Source organism: Diorhabda sublineata, chromosome 2 (assembly GCF_026230105.1).
Source record: "Diorhabda sublineata isolate icDioSubl1.1 chromosome 2, icDioSubl1.1, whole genome shotgun sequence".
NCBI lineage: Eukaryota > Metazoa > Arthropoda > Insecta > Coleoptera > Chrysomelidae > Diorhabda > Diorhabda sublineata.
The window spans coordinates 38,925,280-38,940,968 of NC_079475.1; the positions used below are offsets into that span (position 1 = coordinate 38,925,280).

Consider the following 15,689-nt stretch of genomic DNA (forward strand, 5'->3'; position numbering starts at 1 on the left):
TCGATAGCCTAGGATTTCATTTCATTGATATAAACTTGAAGCCCTAATGCTAATATCTGGATCAAAGCTGGTCGATGACTTGGGACTTCTGATTATTGTTTCGTGCGTGGAGCCCAGAGGAGAGCCCACCGATTCTCTTGAGGTCAAATTACAAGTTGAAACGCTGCTTTCATCTACCGCTTATCATGTGAAGTACTTTTTTAAACGTTGCAGCTCAAATCAAAACCTTAGTACTTGCAGTTTGTAAACTTGCTTGGTTCAAATTGAAGCATGGTAAAAATCTAATAACAAAAAATTAATGTCTCATTGCCCATATTCGTCGATTTACCTTCTGTCCAACAAGAAGTACGCAGAAAGCATTTTCCTCATCAGAACAAACTTTTGAAAAGTGAATTGAAAGTGTTCAAAGTGAAAAAATTGCTCCCATGATTGGTTTCAGTATATTGAAAATAGAAAGACCTTAAAGACGAATATTCTGGGAGACTTGTTTCAAATTTTTTGTTTTGTGAAAACTAAAAACTTAACATCTTCATTTGAGTTATTGAGTGCCTCTATAAGATTTTTTTAGTATTAAAACAAGGTTTGTCAAGATCAAGATCAAGACCAAGGTCATACTAGGTTTTAATAGTCTAGATTTTCGTCGAAAATAGATGATTAAGAAGAATTGTTTTTGTATGACACCTGTATCATCAGCAAACCTTTAAGTTGGTAAAAAATTGTTTGGACCCCAACTGAATAATAAATATTACTAATAATTGGTAGATATGTAAATTAATTTTCATTAGACTTGACAAGTTGTCTATTCCATAAAATTATAGGTTCAAAGTTAATGATTAACGCAATCAAAAGCTTTCGATAAATCACAAAATACTGATTAATTTACTACCAATCTACATCGTTAAAAACTGGAAACATTGTGTTTTTCTTTCCCCCTGTGGATAAACCTTGGAATTTCGAATCGATTAATCTAATAAAACATTAATTTTCTTGGAAATTGTAGGTTCCAAATATAGCTGTAAACAATGTATGAAAAACTATAAGCATCAAGCAAGTTTGCGATTACACGAAAAGTATTATTGTGGAAAAGAACCGACTATGATTTGCCACAAATGTTCATACAAAACATATCACAAAGGCAACTTGAAGAATCACATTTTGAATAGGCATTCAGAAACATCAAATATTACAAACAGCTCCTAAAAGCATTGATGTTAAAACTCATTTTATCATCCCCGTACAAGGTTTCCATTGCAACTGTTATTGAAATTGTAGAGTTGGATGACACATTAAATAATTTTTATTAAAAACTCATTCTCAACTCGTAATACACCTTTTTCTGATACTGATCGATTTCTATCCTAATTAGTTGCCCATTTTTTCTCGATTCAAAGAACTCTTTGCAACTTTTCAGCTAACAGTTTTGAAATTATTAAAATTACAAATAAATAAGCAAAAATATTATAATTATTATACTGAAAACTCAAATTTTGTCGTCTTCACTTATAAACTGTTATAGATCAATAACAAAAGCACTTATCCCCAATATAGAAGTATAGGTCAACTGCCCACAGAGTAGTATAGATTATTTTTTGACTCAGGAACTGATAGGGCACGGATCCATCTGCAGTAGCAACGACACTGAATAAACACAACCTAATTTTGGTGATAACAGAGAAAACGGAATTATAATAACAAGCACTACAAACAAAATAATAAAAACCAATCGGTATCAGCTGAAGGAGAAATCTATGTAGACGGTTTCAGCTTCTGCAGTAAAAAAAGAAGTGAGATTTAATCGATATTGATTTCCATACTAACAGAAAAGAAATTTAAATAATGAAGTGGAAGTTCAAGTAACAAAGGCGTCATTAAAATCAGAATATACGGGATCTGTGACATCCAGGATGTAGTGGGACCACGTGGACATTCTGTCAGATGACCAGTTGGCAAAGATTGCGAATAAATCCCGACCACCTACAAGATAATATGAAAGCTGGTCTTCATCACCCCAGTTGTAGCTAGGCAATCATTGATGCAAACACAAAACTAAGTCTTAAAGTACGAGAAAGAAGAAGACCTAGGTGTAGTTTCCTGGTGTACGTAAAAGTATTTTTTACATCGCTTTCGATAGACACGTTTCAGATAGATTTGGTGTTCCCTGCAATGGTGCAACTGGTGTTTTAGAAAAGTAGATTGGCGCTGCGGTTCCGAATTTTGTTCTGACCATCATCGTAAATTCGACTGTTGGATGTTAAGATGGGGAGCGATATGTTTTGGAATCGTTGATGCTATCAAAAAAAAGTAAGGCAACACTACTATTTCGCAACAGCTTCCAATCCTCTACAAGGCCCAGATTCGTCCATCCTTGGAGTATCGTTTAATATTAAGATCCGATGATAATCAAAATTTTCTGTATATTATGTGATAGATCAAATGATTTAATATTTTTAACATTATTCTTATTTTACAGATGAATTTGTGTGTCAGTAAGTATCTTTCTTTATTTTTTTGGCGTTATACTGTTTTTTCTTCCTCCACCCACATTCCACACATTCACCAACTTTTTAAATTTTCTTTTGTCCGCAATTTTCGTTTATGTTTACATCACACAATTGTTTTAGCGTTATTTACATGCGACGTTTGTGGAAAAGCTTACAGGCACAGGAGATCTTTGAATGCCCACAAAAAATTTGAATGCCAAATGGAGCCACAGTTCGGTTGCAACTATTGCAGTTATAGATGCAAGCAAAAACAATCCTTAAGGGCACACTTACAGAGACATAAACGGAATGGTGACATGTCATGATGACACCAATATTAGTACAAAACTGTTTTATTTGTAATGACATTTGCAAATATATAAGTTGATTTTCAAAGTGTATTTTTGACTGACTGGTCTGTTATGAAGCGTACAGAACACCTGGGACTGCATAACTTCACTTTTAAGTGTAATTATAGCTATGAGCGAGGAGGATGTCCTTGGGCATCAGTGTTACCGAAGAATTTTCAGCCAGATGGGTGCGAAGACTTTTTGACTGAGTTTTAAGTAGAAATTCAAATGCTGGGAAGTTTGCACGCGTTTCCTGCAGCAATAAAAAGAGGAACGTGGATATTCACCACTATATTGAGCTGGGTTTATGTTGTTACTGAAAATGATTAATTATTCCACTACAGATGTTTATATTGAGGCATATTTGGCAGCCGAGCAACGATTAAAGCGACGCTAGTTGTTTAGTCTAATTTCTTAAATTTTATATCAATGCGCTCGGCTGGATATCGATATATAATTCAGTAAAATACTTGTTTTTATTCAAGACCAATTCATTCCAAAGAAATCGGAGTTGTTAATAACAAAAAAAGATTTGAAAAAGTCATCCTAGCGAATAATAATACTATATACCAGATATATAGATTCTTACAATCTGGAAATTATTTATTATTTATATTATTTAATATATTTCCTTTTTGGTTTTAGGGAAATTCGATTGTGATATATGTGGGAGATGTTATAGACATTACAGATCGTTAATAGCACACAAAAAGTTCGAATGTCAGAAAGAACCACAATTCTATTGTCAACATTGCCCGTATAAAACAAAATTGAAAAAAAATCTGAAGGTGCACATCTACAGGAAGCACGGAAACTCTCTCAGTAAATAATTTGTTAAAATCAATTCTAAAAACTGCTGAAATGTAAAATATGCATATTAAAACTGATGTTATTTAATATAGTTTCAGTTTTCTTTAAGTTAACCTAGGGATTTTGAAATATAGCGAGTTGAAATGGTCGTTGAAAACTTGTAATATTTATATTTGAACATTTTTAGTAAGAAAACATGCGTGCGATACTTGCGGAAAATCGTATAAACACAAGAAATCTTTAGTAGCACATTTGAAGTACGAATGTCAGAAAGATCCGCAGTGGTTTTGTTCGATGTGTCCATATAGATCGCATTTAAAAGGAAATTTGGGGAATCATATTAGAAAAATGCACAAAGATGCATAATTTTAATGAAATGATCATTTATGTATGAGCAAAATGAATATTTTAATATAAATTCGTGTCACGAGTATTTTTTTTCATTTTTAATAATTATTTTCAAGAAAAGTTCTACAAGTGAAATAAAACTTTCAAATATTGCGATTTTATACAAGATATTTTGAAAAATTTGAAAAATTCTTAAAGGGAATAATCCATTTCTTATATTATTTAGAATTGAGTAAGAAATTATAGAAAATCTATTGAAATTTTTGAAATAAGTATCTTATAGATATTTTTTTTTAAAAATTTGATAAACTTCATATATAACTGTCACAATTTACGAAATTAGTTAAAAACATTTGAAGGAATAGAATAGAAAAGAATAAAACATACCAAATTTGAACTTCAATTTGTTTTTATTTTTATCATTTCCATTTCTCATGCAAGGGTAATAAGCCAAGCAAAATAATGGCATATTATCATTCTATAAATAGCTTTTAAATCAAATTTGATCGGGGAATGGATCCTGCACGTTATTTATCTTTACATCAACATCTACTGCTCCCATTTGGACGTGACCAAGAATCAAATTCACGAACAAAGCTCAAAAATAAATGACAATCATCTTAAAATCTGGAAATGTCATATATACTTTCCGGATTCATTTCCAAAACCAAAACTACACCATGCTGAAAGTATAATTAAAATAAATACGCAATTTCGTACTTATTAGGAACGTGAACTGTGAATTAAAGTAATTGCCTTTCATAATGTATACCCTTTAAAGAGCTTATCACTTAAAGCGACTTGTAGATTCTACAAAAACCAGAATGGTACTCAACTGTTGAGTGTTTTCTTGAACTATATGGGGAAGTTGTTTCGATTAGATGTTTAGCGATTGCCGCAAAACAGAATTATCAAAGCCTCGCGTTTATTATTTGGTATCCGAGGCAATAGAACCAGCAAAACAATGGGCTTAAAAGGACTAGTTGGCTCCTAAGAAGATGAAAACCATTTCAGCCATAGATGAAACGTGAAACTCGAAACAAAAGAATAATTAACGCAACGGACTGAAAATGGTGAAGTGTCTTTCAAGAAAGCAAAGATTATTTCATCTGCAGGCAAGTTATTGCCTGTTTTTTGGGGATAATTCCAGAGAAAAATTATGAGAAATTTAGCAAAAAGGGTTAAATTTGACTTTGAAGATAATTTTGGTTTATGAAAACTATGCAATACTCTATAAATCTATTACGATGGTCAAATTGAATGAATTAAAGTTGAAATTGAAATAATGTAATTGAAATAATGAATAATTAATACATTTCTTATCATAAAAAGGGTATCGAACTCGAAAATTGTTTTGAAAAGTATACAGAGCTGGAAGATTATTTTGAAATTTTAATTTTTCCACAAACTTTTAGTATCCTTCTGATACTTGAACTAGTTTAATTGCTGTTTGCAATATAACTGACTTTATTATCGTATTTTGAGATCTGATTTTTTTTAAGATAAAGGATAAATTCTCAACAATTCACTGGATAATATTAACTAACCTATGATTTTTTTTAGGCAACAAATTCTCTTGTGAGATTTGTGGGAAGCGATATAAATATAAAAAATCACTAGTAGCACATATTCGATACCAATGCCAAAAAGATCCACAATTTTTTTGCGACTACTGTTCATATAAATCAAATGTTAGAAGTAATTTGAGATATCATGTCAAGAAAATGCATTTCACGTTATAACACGATATTTTTTATTTAATACAAATAGTAAATTAGAGAAATAAAATTTTATTTTCCAATCGATACTTTCCTCATTTAATATAAAAAAGACCAGTAAGTTTCTTTTCGCAATATAACCCAAAAAAAAAAACAACTTTATTGTTTTATGTTTCATAGTTTTTTGTTTTTAGAAAATTACTTCCGTTGTGATGTATGCGGGAGAAGCTATAAATATAAACATAACCTCAAAGCCCACCTAACGTATGAATGTCAAAAAGAACCGCAGTTTTTCTGTTCACTGTGTCAATATAAAACTAAAGTCAAAACGAATTTAACCAAGCATTTCAGAAAACATGTAAATGCTGATTAAACTACCGATAGATATAAAACGTATCCGTTGTGAATTTCCTCGTAATAAATGTATTCAATCATTAACTGTTTTTACGTATTCTGCAAAAATCTAATTTATCTGTGAGAATAATTCACAAAGTTGCAATCTTTAAATGTTTGATTGATGATATTGTTGAAGTAAACAAGAACAAGTCGTCCTCACTGCAGACTTTCTGCTCGATGCTGGAAAGAATATTTACTACAACATCCATCTGAAAAATCACAAAAATCACACGCCGAAAGTGTTCATAAGACGCCAATCCGAAAGCCATCGAACAAAAAAAATCAAGAGAATAATCTATTTTGTTTTATTCTTGATGGATGTAAATAAAATGTAGTATTTTACTCGCGAGTAATGATCATTTAAGGACAATTGACAGTATCACTTCAATTGTTGTAAAATTTTAACATTGGTCACAAAGATATTCTAATTATAAAAACCGATTCGTACATTCATGCACAATTTTTTGAAAAAATCTAACTTGTGATTTGGTAACTTTGTATCTCGCCTCATCCAATTTATAACCAACGTTTTTGTTATGTAAGTCTGCATGATGCGAAGTTGATTTACTAATTCCTAGAAATTTATTACTCTCTCTTTTCTATTCACTTCCCCATAATTGTCTCTGAAACTAGAAGATCTTTTATTCCCGATTCTTTCCTAGAATCTCTCTAGGATCAAATATTTTGTAATACCTTGCGTCCAGTAAATAGGTAGAAGCATTTCCTGGTTTCCTGGGTTACACAATCTGCATCTACTATGAAGGTAATTTCCTAGTAGAACCTCTGTATCTTCATTTTATCTTCATCATTCCATTTGTTTTTTTTTTGTTTTGAAAATGCCGCTGATCTGTTTCTGTTTTACCGATACTACCACGCCAGATGTTCTTCCGAGCAATATAACCCCACCTAGAGCAGTGTTTGCAAAATCTACTCTACAGACAGGCGTGGTCATGAACACCGAGTTCGCTTACATTGCAAGTGTCTGGAATCAGCTACCAATGCACATCTTTCCCCAACATAAGTTCAATATCAATATCCCCAGGCATCTCCACACGGTAGACACCACTCGAACTACTCGATTGTAATAATGTTTATCCTCTTGAGGTTGCTCTTTATATAAAAAAATGCTAATTCCGCAAAAGTGTTCTGATCCCACAGAACTTTGTGTCTCTGTCCTCACTATCACTATCAATTTCTATTGTAGTGCGTTTTGAGTATCTTAGTTTGTTATAATAATCTCAAACCATTTTGATAACGCAAATTTCAGTTTCGAATATGATTGCGGTTTCTCCTAGACCTTTCATATCGATACTCTCATATCCTTTTTTTTTCTTTATTTTCGAACTGTCTTGATTCCAATGAATGGTAAGTACTCTCTGGTTAGTAAAACGTTTCAATTAATATCGTTTCTTCAAGAAAATATGCTTTTCCTCGTTCTATCAATTGCATGTTTCCTGTTCTCTGACTAGCTATAAAGAAGTTGTTTTTCTCTCAGTTCTATCCAATAAAATACTTTTTCTTCCATCTCTTGACAGTCAATCTATCTAGGAGACGTAACTTCACCTGTGGACATTCTTTGATTGTTTTGATCGATTGTTTTCTGTGTTTCAACGCTTATATCCATCTGGGTGTTACATTTCTGCTCTTTTGACAACATCTTGGGCAGCCTAAAGCTTCTCCTATCTCAATCTCTTTTATTATTAACTCTTCTAGAACTGGTTAGTGACCTCATCAGATTTCCATGATACCTCACCAAAAAAGAGGAGCTAAAACTCATAGTTGAAATGTATAAACTGATGGATTTACACCTAGATTGAGACGCTAGAATTTTAGAGACAGAAATTGGTTCATACTAGTTTTTGTAAAAAGGTTTCTACGGAATATACACTGGGAAAGAATGGAGAAATCTCCTTCATTGTTTTTATACTGCTAGTAAGAAGCTTCAAGAATTTAAAACCATCCATTAATGGATTTTCTCTATCTCTACCGGTATGGGTCAATGTCTGAATATCTTGTATACCCGCCCACTGCTTCACGTTCCGCAACCATCACATCCTCTTCCGTCCCAATCCTCTCTTGCCTTCAATCTTGCCCTCGACTATCAGCTGAAGGAATTGATATTTATGGCCTCGCATTATATGGCCAAGGTATGCAATCTTTCGTTTCTTCGCGATGTTAAAGAGTTCACGGTCTTTATTGATACGCCCGAGAATATCCTCATTCCTCACTTTGGCAGTCCATGGTATCTTCAGAATTCTACGATATACCCACATTTCGAATGCCTCTAATTTGTTGATGTTTTTTACCTTAAGGGTTCAACCCTCCATCCCGTAAAGAAGCACTGACCAAACGTAGCACCCCACAAGTCTCAGACTAAGATCATTATCATTCCTTTTGCAGATCTCTGGCTTTATTTCTTCAAGACATGAGTTATAGACAATTTTCTAAATATGAAGAAAAACCCGAAGCATTTTTAACCAGGTGACTGAGGAATAAGAGAGATTATCACCTTTATGTGGACAAAAAATTTTTCCACAAATGTTTATTACCTAATTCTAGTCACTCTAAGCGTACAATTAGCCGGGCGGAAAAGTGCATATGAAAATTTCAATTTTTTTGATGATATATCTGAAATAGTTGAAAAATCTTGTCAATAATTTAGTTAATAAGTGTCTTGACGATTTGGTATGTTAATTTTTATTATCATCTCAAATATTTCTCAGCAAAAAATAGAATATGTACTCCCTGCACAAAAATATGGTATTCAAGAAGTATGTTTACAGTTTGAATCTAAATATGGACATTGCTTTCCGGGTTTTTTTGAGTATTTCGGCTGCGAATTGTTCAGGAAAAAATATTTTTTCACTCTTTCATATTTGCAAATTATTCTTCAATAAAATGAAATTATTTTGAAATAAAAATATTGTATCTAGATTAATAAAATACATTTTCAATAATAATCGCGGCTTAGGACAGCACCAAGTATAAATCTGTCACTGGATCTGTGATAAATGAGGATAAAAAAATTAAGGAACGGGAGAATACAAAGTTTAAAATTCTATATAAAAGCAATAACTTGAATGCGGCAAATATATTGTTTGTTGTGTTATTTTATTTATCAATAATTAAATTCCATTTCCAGAAAAGCCATATAATTGTGAAGTATGCGGAAGGACCTACAAATATAAACATACACTTAAGGCTCACGTTACATACGAATGTCAAAAAGAACCACAATTTTTTTGTTCACGTTGTAACTATAAAACTAAAGTTAAAACGAATTTAACGAAACATCTGAAAAAGCATTCGAGCGAAGAAGATTTAATGAATATTAATAATTATTTCTGATAAGAAATAACTGTAAAAATTATAAAAATTTATTAATAAAAGTCTGATTATATATTACTGTATCAAATTTCTGTTTTGTGACATTTTTAAGCAATTATCTTCCTTATTAGAAATAACTGCGGTCTTTTAAATCTAGTATGTGGACCAGTTAAGATCTTTTGGGCCTCATCAACACATTTATAATAAAATAAATCGTCCCATCGAAAGACAACTTCTATTTCAATATTCAACATCATTTAGCATATCATTCGGTTAAAAAAAAATATGTTAATTTTTTTCAGGCTATCAATGCGATACTTGCGGAAGGAAATATAAATTGAAATCTTCTGTACAAGAACATAAAAAATTCGTATGCCAAAAAGAACCTCAATTCGCCTGCCAATTATGTAGTTATAGAGCAAATTTGAAAGGGAATCTCAAGAGACATATGCGTTTGAAGCACCAAGGACATTATTTTTTCTGATTATCAATATTTGTTGAATAATAAAATCCGAATTGAAATAAATTGTTGACTGTTTTATCAGAAACTGGATGTAAACCGTTTGACCTAATTTCTAATAAAAGAGAGGTCGATGCAAAGAACCCTACACGATACTAAGATTTAACGGCTAATTACTACTACATAAGCAATTCCCAATTTTTATTGATTTATTAAATTAGTTCACTGACATCGGTTCGTTTGACCCATTTGAGAGCTACTATCACAAATAAAGGAGACGAAGAAAGGAAATAGAGAAGTAGTAAAATGCAGGAATTTTTTTAATTGCATGTATGTTTTTTAATACTGCATGGTTTATTATGAGAGTTTCATTTTTTTTATCGTATTGATGACCTTTTAATCTATTTCCTGAATACTGAGTTGTCTGTCCTATGTAAACATCGTCAGGTTATTTGATATATAATATTCTTATTGATGTTTTTGAGTATTTTGGATTATGGTTTAGTGGAATATTTTGATAATATACAAAGTCTCTTATTACTTGAGAAGGTCCCTATCAATATATTATGAAAAAATGTTTTATGGTCCGCATTTTCTTCATCAATTTATCCTTTTTTGAATACATTATTTATCATTTTTTTCATTATAATTCTTTTCTTTCGTTGCAGTTGAGCTTCTAAATTCAGAATCTAATAGTATATTATTGACATACCTTTAGTTAACTAAGATTATGTTGTATATTTTTTTAGGTTTTCAATGCGATACTTGCGGTAAAAAGTATAAATTGAAATCTTCAATAAGAGGACACAAAAAGTTCGAATGCCAGAAGGAACCACAATTCTCATGTCACCATTGTCCGTATAAAACAAAGTTGAAAGGGAATTTAAAAAAACACATCCATATAAAACATAAATTTTTAAACATATTGTAAACTATGTTGTACAGAAATACAGATTGTATGTTATATAGGCCTTTTTTTTTAATTTTTCTTGAAAGTTATACAGTTTATTATAGAATTAAAAAACCTTCACGTCCTTTGTGATTCCCCAAAAAATTATATCATAAATGTCAAAACTTTCGCATTCGATACCACATAAACGTGGTATCCAGAACCAAAAATAATTTCATTATAAAACACTGAGATAAAAATTAGAACAAAAATCATTTTTGATTCGAAACGAAGTTAAGATGAAACTGACATCCTGTTTTTGATCCTTGCTATCAAGAAAATATCTCCTATTTACATTATCAACCAACCAATGAAGAAATAGTTTTCGCAGACCCTCTTATCAATATTATAAAATATTTATGCCCATTGCTACTCATATATACTAACGAATATGTTTGTCCAACAATCAATCTTCCATTTGATGCAGTCAAGATACTTTTCCACAATTTTAGTTGATAAATTTTTCATATTGACCATATTTTAATGAAAATATATTTGTTTAAAAAATGTACGTTTTAGGTTTTCAACGGTACGTATGCGAAAGATGTATGAGATCTTATAAAAACAAATCTGATTTAAAAAAACATCAAAACAACGAATGCGGAAAAGAACCGTCTTTGGAATGTATCGTATGTGATTACAAAACATACAGAATGAGTAGTCTTAATACGCACTACAAAAGTAAAAAGCATTTGAATAATGTTAAAAAGTGGACTGTGAATTAGAACTGAGTAAACTTTACTAACAATGATTGTTGTTGTTTTTCACCCTCTTCCAGCGGTAACAGCTCCGAGAAAAATATGCTTGAGTGAAAATAGTACTTTTAACTTGTTCCTCGAATCAAATGATCAATATCCTGTGAAAAATTCTGAAATAATACAAGCAGCTTGATGAGCAGACTCTATGATGAATTAGCAATGTTTAATTCCAGAAAGATCATGTCTTCGCAGTCTATAAAAGCTATTTGAACAACTTATTTTATAGAATCGGAAAGCTCATTTATATATTCGTGTAAATTTAAAAAGCTTATGACAATATTTGTAGAAATAAACAATAGAAAGCTCGGAAAATTGTTGTTATAAATGAAGATATTGACAAGGTAATAATCAAAGGCTATAAATTACTATAAACGGACGCTGTAGCTTGTAGCCTTCGCTGAGAATGTTCACATATTGGTGAAGGAAGGTAATCAACAAGGTTCAACTATCGTTGTAGACGATGTTTCACCAGTTATGTTGTTTACTTCGAAATTCTAGATTCTATAAATCGAAATGACAATCGTGCCAATGATCGGATTGATAACATTAACAGGAAACATCTTCGAATTAATTTGAAGTCGTTTACCGATGATGAAAATGACAACATTATCTAACTACATAGAGTTGATAATATTATTGATTTAGGTGATGATTTGGTTGATGATAACGATAGTAATTGTGATTTTATCAACAATTCAAATTTTTTTTTAATACATTCTCCCTTTATTTCCATATACTTTTCAGAACGTGTGATTAAAGCTTCTATGCCACTTTAAAAATAATATTCGACTTCTAAATTAATTCGGTCTCCAGGTTTGCGAATTAAACATATCCGTTCGGAGCCAGATCAGGGCTATATGGTGGGTGGTAATCTCTGTGAAGCCACATTTCTCTACTTGGGCAGCGAAGCATTGTGGACTGGAGTAAACACGCTTCTTGGTTGATTTTGCCGTACCTTTTTTAAATACTTTTTGACGCAACTAACATTGAAGTCAATCAAAACGCAGTCCCAAAATATTGTAGCCATCACTTTTTTTGGTTATTTTTGAGACGTTGTTTTCTGACACGGACTAGTCTTTCCGGAATCTCTTTTGGATGTATAGCCCGTTACAATTGATGGTCCTCGCGGCGCAGCTCTAAAAACCACTCACAACATTCTACTAGACGCTGCGATGAGGCACTAATTATGTTTAAATGCTCATGTACGATACTTAGAACACTTGTTTTGAAAATGTAGATTGTCTATTCTCAATTTTCGTTTACCTATTTCAGTATTGTGTAGTATTCCATCCAATGATTGAGATATTGCTCTTGCTCTGTAATTCTACATTTTATTTCTTTCCCTTTTTTATCAAAAATAACTAGATATTCATAGTTATCGCAACTCAATATAATTTCATTGTTTTCTAGTTGTATTTAGGTTGTCTCCTCTCCTATGAACAAGTACTGTGTCTTTTCATTTCGTCTTCCAAGTTGCTAGAGCTTTCCAAACATATTTTGAAAGGTATTGAGCAGATGCAGCACCTTTGTCTCAGGTATTGGTTTACTGTGAAGGTTTCTGATACTCTATTTTCGATTTTTATTGCAGATTTCATATCTTTATATAAGGCTTTTGTATGAATTTCCCATAATTTTGATATTGGTAAGGTATTTTTTGGTGAATCTATTAACTTAATGTGTACTGGTCTATTTTCTTCTCTATCAATTGCTTTAAAGAAAACGCGTTGTCTGTACACGACCTTCCAGCTCTAAACTAACTCCGATCTTCTTTTTAGTAATTACAAAACACAACAAACAACTGAAATAAAGTAAAAGTATGTATTTGAAACACTTTTTCATGATAGTATTTTATGCAAAGTATATAGATGTTGTTAAACACGAAACGGGCCAGATTTTGCTCCTCAATTTATGTAGATTCATATCTGTTCTTAAAATTGAGTAGCATTTTCATTGTTCTCATGTATTTTCAGGAAGGTGGAGATGTGGAATGTGCAATAGATCGTATAAACAAAAATCTCATTTGACAGTCCATCAGAAATTTGAATGCGGTAAACCACCGAGCTTCGAATGCGTTTTATGTGATTATAAAGCGCATAGAATGAGCACGCTCAACATTCACTATAAAAGCAAAAAACACTTGGAGAGGCTCCATTTATAAATCGTATAAATAGACCTTTTCGTTGCTGAATTATCTCCATCGTTAACATTGTCAATTATTTTGGTTGAAGTAGAAAAATATTTTGAGATGTAAACATCAGAAAACGAAGATATAATCGAAATAATTGGATATTTTATAAATGTTTAAAGATAGTATGGAGATAATTTAGTTCTCCAACCTCCAATATAGAGAATTATACTACTACACAAGGAGAATCTCCTGACAAATCTGATTGTCCTTGAAACTCAAAATTGAAGATGGTATGTGAAGAAATCGTTTTTGGACGAAGCTATAGAAATAGAGACTAGAATATTATCTTAACAAAAATAGGATTTTCAAGTTCGCTTTTCCAACTATTTCCTTCCTGTAATTTTGTTCATATGTGCTCTAATTAGATCTCATGAAATATAATTTAACTTTGTCCGCATTTGTTTCCTTATAGAATAGCAGTTAAAATGAACTCAACAATGAATTATTATTCAGTTTTTATGGTGTTCAATATAAATTTAATTCCTTACATTCAATACCGTAAGGTCACGGAATACTATACTAACCTAATTTTTCTTTTTATGATAAGAAAAAACAATTCAAGCTCATCTTAATATGGGGTGAAATTACCTCCAAGATACAAAAATAAAAAAATTAGTGTCCTAAACAATATTTCGAATTTACTTGCCCGATTTAAGTACCACGCATGTGTCTTAAGGTTTTAAATGGTTATTATCATCAGAAATACGTGAAATCTAAAAGCCATTTTCTAATTATTGATCTGTCAAATGTACTTTGGAATGTTGAATGAAATACAAAAAATTTTAATCAAATATTCAATGAATGTTATAGGTAGAGTTTGTATTGTTTAAAATGCTGTTACTTCTTTTTTTAAATAAAAAGAAATGCTGTTTAAACTAATATTATAACGTTTTCGGAGGACAGTGAAGCAGCACAACCAATAATGTACGGAAAATTTTTCTGATATTACTGATATTGTCTTCTACGTAACCAGTTGCCACAGTTGTCGATTTCCATTCCACTTATCGTTGGATTGGATCGATTGTTATACCACAGTTTGCCCTAATAAACGTACGTCGAAACGTGCAACGTGACATAACCTAAAAGTATTTATGCCAACCACTTGATTGGTGCGATTCCCCTTATCGAACCGTAAGAAAACTCTGTACTGGCCACAATGATAAATATTGCCTCCATAACCAATCTCATCATCATATACAAGAGACAAAAATACCGTTAATGGCTACTACTTCCAAAATTATATAGGCTAGGTCGGGTGCATCTATAAAAAATTTCCTCAAGTCATCTTTGAATACATATGTCTTCTGGACTACATCATTCCTGCTAATTGCCTTCATAAGTGCATGAACTTTCACGAATGATTCTTTTGTTTTGTAATTTTTTTTTTATTAGCCCACCTTGTTGATGTCTTGTAATGATAGTTCTTTGAAGCAAGCAAGTACAACTCATTGTTTTTTATGTACAAGATCCGATTTTTTGGATATTAATCAAGTTGGAAATTTTTTTCTGCACAAGTGCGGTTTGAATAAAACCCGTGATCTATTTCGAATTCTCGTGCTCTGCATCAAAGAACCACTAAACGACTAATCTATAAACATAACCTCTTCGATTTTTGTGTTGGATCTTCAGCAGGAGGCGAGGTTGTGACATTAGAAAATAGATTGCTCAAAAATTGAGCTATTATCTCCAAAACTTATCTCAATGTACTTAGTGTAATGCCAAATGGGTCAGCAATAACTCTACGGGATGCTGGTTATGTCCAGCAAACCATAAAATCATACACTCAATTTCCCAAACTCTTTGGTGAGAGGAATATTAGTTCCAACTAGTATATCTGTTATGGCCTGACTATTTATCAGTAGTGAGAAATTTCCAGTTCTCCGAACGCCAAAAGACGGATGGGTG

General features: G+C 31.8%; 1 protein-coding gene across 4 annotated transcripts in view; it reads left to right on the forward strand.

Moving 5' to 3' along the window:
* The window catches only part of LOC130452902 (longitudinals lacking protein, isoforms A/B/D/L-like), a 625,711-nt gene that overhangs the window by 299,935 nt on the left and 310,087 nt on the right, over positions 1 to 15,689 (forward strand). The gene's annotated exons all lie outside the window — the stretch shown is intronic.